This window comes from Branchiostoma floridae, chromosome 14 (assembly GCF_000003815.2).
Source record: "Branchiostoma floridae strain S238N-H82 chromosome 14, Bfl_VNyyK, whole genome shotgun sequence".
NCBI lineage: Eukaryota > Metazoa > Chordata > Leptocardii > Amphioxiformes > Branchiostomatidae > Branchiostoma > Branchiostoma floridae.
In genome coordinates this window covers 4082872-4091046 of record NC_049992.1, presented here as the reverse complement: position 1 = coordinate 4091046, position 8175 = coordinate 4082872, and the positions used below count along the sequence as shown (strand labels likewise).

At 38.3% G+C, this 8175-nt stretch overlaps 1 protein-coding gene across 1 annotated transcript in view; it reads left to right on the top strand.

The window, feature by feature from the left end:
• The first annotated feature begins 1295 nt into the window (after nt 1-1295).
• LOC118429902 overlaps nt 1296-8175 on the top strand; it is a 17349-nt gene continuing 10469 nt past the window's right edge. The window contains exon 1 of the mRNA XM_035840529.1: nt 1296-1789. The gene's annotated coding sequence lies outside the window, so the exon portion shown is untranslated. The remainder of the gene's footprint in view (nt 1790-8175) is intronic.

Here is an 8175-nt window from a genome sequence, read left to right as displayed (position 1 = left end):
TCCTGCCATAGCGTTATAAACATTCATATAATCAATTTCATGAAAAATGTACATAAGTTGAGGCAACTTGTAATGGTGTTTGAAACACCTGATTTGCCCCTCCACATTGTGATAGATTTAGACATAGATATGTAGACATAGGGATATATGATAGATTTAACACTCAGTCGCTATCCTTTGTTTGATTATACTGGACCTGCACCAAGGATCATGAAATAAGATTAAGTGAAATAATTTAAGGTTAGATGAAATAAAATGAAATAAGACATTAAAAAGATACACATGATGTTTTGTTAGTTGCATGGCCTACTTACATTGCCCATGTATTGTTACTGAAGTAAACAATGGTTAATGATACTTATTTATAATAAGCTTGTTCACAACATTGTACATGAAGACCAACCATGGGGAATAACTTACAGCAGATATGTAACATTATTTGATATGATTCTTGATCACTCTTAAGTTGACTTATTGATAAACAAACACATTTCAACTTTGAGTCTTGCCTATATAAAAGGAGCTTATTTACATAGCATATATGATAAGAAGATGACGGTAGTATTTTGTGAATAAAAAATCAAATCAATGGTATGCACATGCACACATTTTTTTATTTTCTTACAATGCTATATGGTTTGACTATCAACAGTGTAAGGGTGCAAGCTGTTCAAAGGTGAACATGTTAAATTAAACATCAGTTCAGTTCATCCTCAAGAAACATAGATTATCTTAATATGGCAGTCATTTTAATCATCAAAATATTTCATGGAGACATGATGTTTCAGAACTTTTGTTTCCAAAGGATTAGTTGGACGGCTGTAATTGGAATCATCTTAAAAGTCTTAAAACTGTCAATGGACAATTGATTCATATATAAGTGTTTCATAGCATGCGTATACCTTTTGGCGCAACGAAGTCTATTAATGCAAATTATTACCTTCGCCAAGAAGGTTATATTTTGGGTAGCGTGTGTATGTATGTATGTATGTATGTGTGTAGAACACCGGCATAACTGGAGAACGCCTGGATGGATTGTATTGATATTTGGTATGTGGGTAGATCTTGATAACACCTGAAAACGATTAGATTTTGGGCCCCCTAGGGGCTTGTTACGGTACTGCAGCGGAACTTCCGGGTTTGTTATCTCAAGTTCTGGACATGTTGTGGTCATGATTTTTGGGTGCTAGATAGCTCGTGGGACCGAGAGTAAGTGGTATAGATTTGGGCACCCTTGTTTCTCTTTGTGAAAATGTGACCAGGAAGTCTGTAACATGTTCCCGCAGCTTCTTGCTGTTCAGGTCACAAGGTCCGGGAACCCACTCACAATAACACAGGCGTGGGCTTCCTTTTAAGCAAGATTATATTAATTTCGGAGGCACCGTCTTTGTGTTTGCCTTAATAAGTCAATGCACCTGAATTAAGAACAGGGAAAAATATAGAACGTTGCATCATACTTGATTTCTACTAGCCACGTAGAAAAGTTGACTTCGGCATTATACGACATTAGCATCCGTATATCTTATTGAACTTAAAGCATATATTTGCTCATTTTGCACCTGCTCAACCCAGGCGGGTGCGTTATTCCTCCTTTTGACGCATGCCCGGTGGGAACATAATGGTTAGAGAAATTGATGTGTCGTTTGGAAACCCGCGGAACCACAGTATGTGATACAACCGGCAGGAACTAGTGCAAAAAGTCTTGGGATGCCGCAGGTCGACCAGCGACATAGTGCCATCTGCTCCGACACTCCAAACGTACGGAAATCGCAATACTTTTTTTAATACGGTAAGTCGTTCTATTCTTTTCATCCTAGAACAGTCCTATTCCCTAGCCTGGGTAACATACATTCGCATAATTCCACCAGGTGTCATTATACCGCCACCTCCCAAAACGTTGTTATAGAGGCCTTCTCAAGATTGTCTTCAACACGTAAATATCTGAATTGTGTGACATTTAGGATATTAAACATTCGGTGTTCAAGACAATCTTGGGAAGACCTCTATACTGACGTTTTTTGAGGTGGCGGTGTTATGCCACCTGGTGGAATTATGATAGTCGATGTTACCATCCGGATAGTAGTTCGCTCCTATGTTCGCTTCTGCTATACACAGAGAAGCGACTGTATATAGTGTATAATGAATGTCAGAGCTAGAAGCGACTGTATATAATATATGATAAACCTCGGAGCGAACTACTTTCCGGGTGGTACCCAGGCTACCTATTCCCTACATGGTCAACCTTCTTAACTATGGGCAGTAGCCGAGCATTGAACATGTCAGCTGTTGTACGCTTCTTGTGACTTAAGTTTATCGATTTAAACCTTTCTGTTTTAAGATAGTTTTTACTTTTTATTTTAAGAACACAAATATCGTCATTAGGTCAAACGTTAATCTGTAATTTTCCTTGTCAATGTATTGAAGTTTTCATATGAAATTCAGCCTATGACTAAGGTGTTGTCTTAAATACAGTACAGACGGACAGTGTGTTGTACGAGGGGCGTTCAATAAGTAATGTCCCTAACTCACATTCAGCTGTCTGATCTGAATGAAATTTTTTATGTGTAATGATTCATATCTTTATAGATCATGTTGCAAAAAACAACTCTGAACTAATCGTGCTTTTTGATTTACTGGTGTTTGAACTGAGTCAGGTGTGAAATGGACCAGGTGTGAAAAAGAGCCAGTTGAGTGTCGCGCAGTGATCCGGTTTTTGTATTTGAAAGGACGCACACCAAAGGAGACTTTTGCTGAAATGGAAGAAACTTATGGTGATGATGCCCCATCATATGACCTTGTAAAACGCTGGCATCCTGAATTCAAACATGGCCGGAAGTCTGTGGAAACAGCTCCCAGACCTGGTCGTCCCTCTTCTGCCATTGATGAGTCATCTGTTGGAGGACCAACCTGGGGTGTCCTACAAAAACGGTGTCCAGAGCTGCATCAAACGATGGGAGAAATGCATAACTCTGGGTGGTTCCTATGAAGAGAAAGACTAATAACTGTGCCAGGTTTCATCAATCTCCTGTTATTGAAAATGGGTCAGGGGCATTACTTATTGAACGCCCCTCGTAATGTCCTCAAGGAAGAACGCAGCAACGGGTGACGTAGCTTTTACAGGTGCATGTGAGGATTGCCGTGTGAAAGAGAGAGTTGTCTTAAGCTAAGGACTCGTATAAAGAATTGAAAGCGATCTTATCATGATTTTGCGCCCGTCTAATATTTATAAAGAGAAAGGCCAACTTATGAGAAAGGCAATTTTAAGTACGATAAGGGGAAACTTTCGCTGTTAGGGGAATCTTTATTCGGGTTGCAGACAATCGGGAAGAGGGAAGACAACTGCGGATAGCACGGTCTGTTTCTCTCCAATTAAGAGCTAGCCGCAGTTTCGGCAGGGTTTTGTCTCAAACTCCCTACAAAATAGGAAGGATTTAAGGCAGATGACCAGCGATTGAAAAGGGTGAACATAATTGCAAAACCTAAGCGGACATTTCAGCACCTACTGCTGACAGTGGATCTTATACAACAGTCAAGTCCATCCTAGGTAAACACCCAATGTGTAAGGCACTACAAGATGGTGGGGCTAATGGGGACCGTGTTATGTTATCCCAGCAAGGCTGACAGATGATGTGGGGAGGCCTGCCCACGGCTGACCCCGTGGGCCGCAGGGCCATGCAAATGAGCCAGTGCAGGAAATCCCCCATGCCACTTTTGGTAGTGGAATGACATCACTACCAGGCGGACTGTTCCATTTTCAACAAAAAGGGTGGGAATAAGTTTGGTTGCTCATGGTAACAAAATGGCTGCGCGCATGGTGTTGTTGACCGCCGAAAAGAGGCACAAGACATCGTCACGGAAAAACTCGATAGAAAAGATAATATTTGCCAGATGATGCTATAAAAGGTATCTACGTGATCCTGACAAGTTGATCTATCACATGCAGTGCATTTGAACCTTTAGATATTATGTTACGGTGAGATTTCAAGAGCTAAAGTTGGCCTTCAAACTGCCGTGAAATGCCTGATTTCGGCGACGATTTCGTACTGCATGGGGGTTTTTGGGCTACCGCTTTCCAGTATATCCAGTATACTTCCGGGTCGCAACAGAGAGGTCATACCAGAACGCGTAGCCGTGGAGTCCGCGTGTCCTGACTCAGTATCGTTGGAAGCAAGGAGGTTCAGCTGAGTTCAGAAATGGACTATTTACTTGATGTGGCCAAGGACCTTATTAAACTGTGAGCCTTGGTCCACACTGAGAATCTGCTGTCTGACGGTTAAACAAACAGGCTTATTTCAAGGGAGTCTGCGGCCAGCACCTGACATACCAAGCAAGCTTTGCCCTAGCCTGATAACGTTTTTGCCAGTTTTAGAAAAAAGTTTCCTTAAAAGATTTATTTTCGTACTCTGTTAATATACAAATAGAGAGCGCAATTCTTAAGTGTGTCATGGGCTTGACGCAATTTTCTTTCAGAAAAAAGAGAAAGGTTTTCTTAAAAGATTTCTCTTCGTTTTGTGTGAGTATTCACTTGGAGACGGCAGTTCGTAGGTGTGTCATAAGATGATGCACTTTTCTTTCAGAAAAAGAGAAAGGTTTCCTTAAAAGATTTCTCTTCGTTTTCTGTTAGAGAGCGCAGTTTGTAGGTGTGTCATGGGCATGACGCACTTTTCTTTCAGAAAAAAAGTTTCCTTTAAAAGATTTCTCTTTGTTCTCAGTTAATATACAAATAGAAAGCGCAATTCTTAAGTGTGTCATGGGTATGACGCACGTTTCTTTCAGAAAAGTCTCCTTAAAAGAATTCTTTTCATGCTCTGTAATATACCGATAGAGAGCGCAATCTTACGTGTGTCATGGGCATGACGCACTTTTCCTTCAGAAAAAAAGGTTTCCTTAAAAGGTTTCTTTTCGTTTTCTGTTAATATACAAACAGAGAGCGCAATTCAAGCTCATGGGTATGACGAACGTTTCCTTCAGAAAAAGAGAAAGGTTTCCTTAAAATATTTCTCTCCGTTTTGTGTTAATATTCAAGTTAGAGAGCGCAGTTCGTAGGTGTGTCATGGGCATGACGCCCTTTTTTTCAGAAAAAGAGAAAGGTTTTCTTAAAACATTTCTCTTTGCTCTCTGATAGTATACACTTAGAGAGCGCAATTCATAAGTGTGTCATGGGTCTGACGGACATTTCTTTCAGAAAAAGGTTTCCTTAAAAGATTTCTTTTCGTTTTCTGTTAGTGTACACTTACAGAACGCAGTTGTTAGGTGTGTCAGGGGCTTGACCTTCTTTTCTTTCAGAAAAAGGTTTCCTTAAAAGATTTCTCTTCGTACTCTGTTAGTATACAAAATGAGAGCGCAATTCTTAAGTGTGTCATGGGCATGACGCAGTTTTCTTTCAGAAAGGTTTCCTTAAAATATTTCTCTTTGTTCTCTGATAGTATACACTTAGAGAGCGCAATTCTTTTAGTGTGTCCTGTGTATGACGCACTTTTCTTTCAAAAAAATGTTTCCTTAAAATATTTCTCTTTGTTCTCTGATAGTATACACTTAGAGAGCGCAATTCGTACGTGTGTCATGTGTATGAAGCACTTTTCTTTCAGAAAAATGTTTCCTTTAAAGATTTCTTTTCGTACTCTGTAATATACAAAATGAGAGCGCAATTCTTAAGTGTGTCATGGGCATGACGCAGTTTTCTTTCAGAAAGGTTTCCTTAAAATATTTCTCTTTGTTCTCTGATAGTTTACACTTAGAGAGCGCAATTCTTTTAGTGTGTCATGTGTATGACGCACTTTTCTTTCAAAAAAATGTTTCCTTAAAATATTTCTCTTTGTTCTCTGATAGTATACACTTAGAGAGCGCAATTCGTACGTGTGTCATGTGTATGAAGCACTTTTCTTTCAGAAAAATGTTTCCTTTAAAGATTTCTTTTCGTACTCTGTAATATACAAATAGAGAGTGCAATTCTTAAGTGTGTCATGGGCATGACGCACGTTTCTTTTAGAAAAAGGTTTCCTTAAAAGATTTCTCTTTGTTCTCCGCTACTATACACTTAGAGAGCGCAATTCTTAAGTGTGTCATGGCATGACGCACTTTTCTTTGATAAAAGAGAAAAGTTTCTTTCAAATATTTCTCTTCGTTCTCTGTTAGTATACACTTAGAGAGCGCAATTCTTAAGCATAACGCACTTTTCTTTGGTAAAAGAGAAAAGTTTCTATCAAATGTTTCTCTTCTTTCTCTGTTAGTATACACTTAGATAGCGCAATTCTTAAGTGTATCATGGCATGACGCACTTTTCTTTAAAAAAAGGAATTAAGTTTCTTTAAAAGATTTCTTTTCGTTTTCTCTTAGTATGCACTTAAATAGCGCAATTCTTAAGTGTGTCATGGCATGACGCACTTTTCTTTCAGAAAAGAGAAAAAATTCTTTCAAATATCTATCTTCGTTCTCTGTTAGTATACACGTAGAGAGCGCAATTCTTAAGTGTGTCATGGCATGACGCACTTTTCTTTGATAAAAGAGAAAAGTTTCTTTCAAATATTTTTCTTCGTTCTCTGTTAGTATACACTTAGAGAGCACAATTCTTAAGTGTGTCATGGCATGACGCACTTTTCTTTCAGAAATCAGATTTACAGTGTTTTGGATTTCTCTTCTCGTGCAATATTGACGTGCAATACTATGATATGATAATTATCACTTACTTTGTTAGTTTATAAATTCTATTGTAAACAACATTGCGACAACTTCTCCCTTTTAAACTTTGTATACCGTGCAATAGTGTGTGCGATAATTGTAAATACTCACCGCAATTCAGTCACTACAACGACTGCAAGTGTGATGTTTTGTTTGTAATCGCTATGTCTCTATGTCCAATAAACCATTCATTAAAGAGAAAGATTTCCTTAAACTACTTCTCTTCGTTCTCTGTTAGTATACACTTAGAGAGCGCAATTGTTAAGTGTGTCATGGCATGACGCACTTTTCTTTGATAAAAGAGAAAAGTTTCTTTCAAATATTTTTCTTCGTTCTCTGTTAGTATACACTTAGAGAGCACAATTCTTAAGTGTGTCATGGCATGACGCACTTTTCTTTCAGAAAAGAGACAGATTTCCTTAAACTATTTCTCTTCGTTCTCTGTTAGTATACACTTAGAGAGCGCAATTCTTAAGTGTGTCATGGCATGACGCACTTTTCTTTGGTAAAAGAGAAAAGTTTCTTTCAAATATTTCTCTTCGTTCTCTGTTAGTATACACTTAGAGAGCGCAATTCTTAAGCATAACGCACTTTTCTTTGGTAAAAGAGAAAAGTTTCTTTCAATTATTTCTCTTCGTTCTCTGTTAGTATAAACTTAGAGAGCGCAATTCTTAAGTGTGTCATGGCATGACGCACTTTTCTTTCATAAAAGAGAAAAGTTTCTTTCAAATATTTCTCTTCGTTCTCTTTTAGTATACACTTAGAGAGCGCAATTCTTACGTGTGTCATGGCATGACGCACTTTTCTTTCATAAAAGGGAACAAGTTTCTTTCAAATATTTCTCTTCATTCTCTGATAGTATACACTTAGAGAGCGCAATTCTTACGTGTGTCATGGCATGTTTCATTAAAAGATTTCTTTTCGTACTCTATTAATATACAAATAGAGAGTGTAGTTCGTAGGTGTGTCATGGGCATGACGCACAAGTTTCTTTCAGAAAAAGATTTCCTTAAAAGATTTCTCGTCGTTCTCTTACGGTTAGTATACACTTACAGAACGCAGTTCTTAGGTGAGTCAGGGGCTTGACAATCTTTTGTTTTAGAAAAAGGCTTCCTTTTTAAGTTTTCTTCTTTAGTATGTAAGTTTACACCTCAGTTAGTTACTATACACTTTAAAGGCGCAGTTCTCAAGTGTGTCTTTGGCTCATTTGTCATCCTCAGTTAGGTTGCGTATACACTTTGAAATGAGCTGTCCGATAGGTTTGACATAGTTTTTTTTATCTCCCACACAACTAGTCGAGCAAAGGCAACCGTAAACTTTTTACTAGTACGTATAATCTAACTTCCAGTCATCTAGTGTCTATGTGTTTCTCAATAGCACATTATTTCAACATCTAGCCTTACCTTGCCCGTAGAATAATTTATGACACAAAAACTTCTATCTGTACCAAATGGCCGGTCTGCATAGCGTACAATTTATTGTTACTTCGAATTCCAT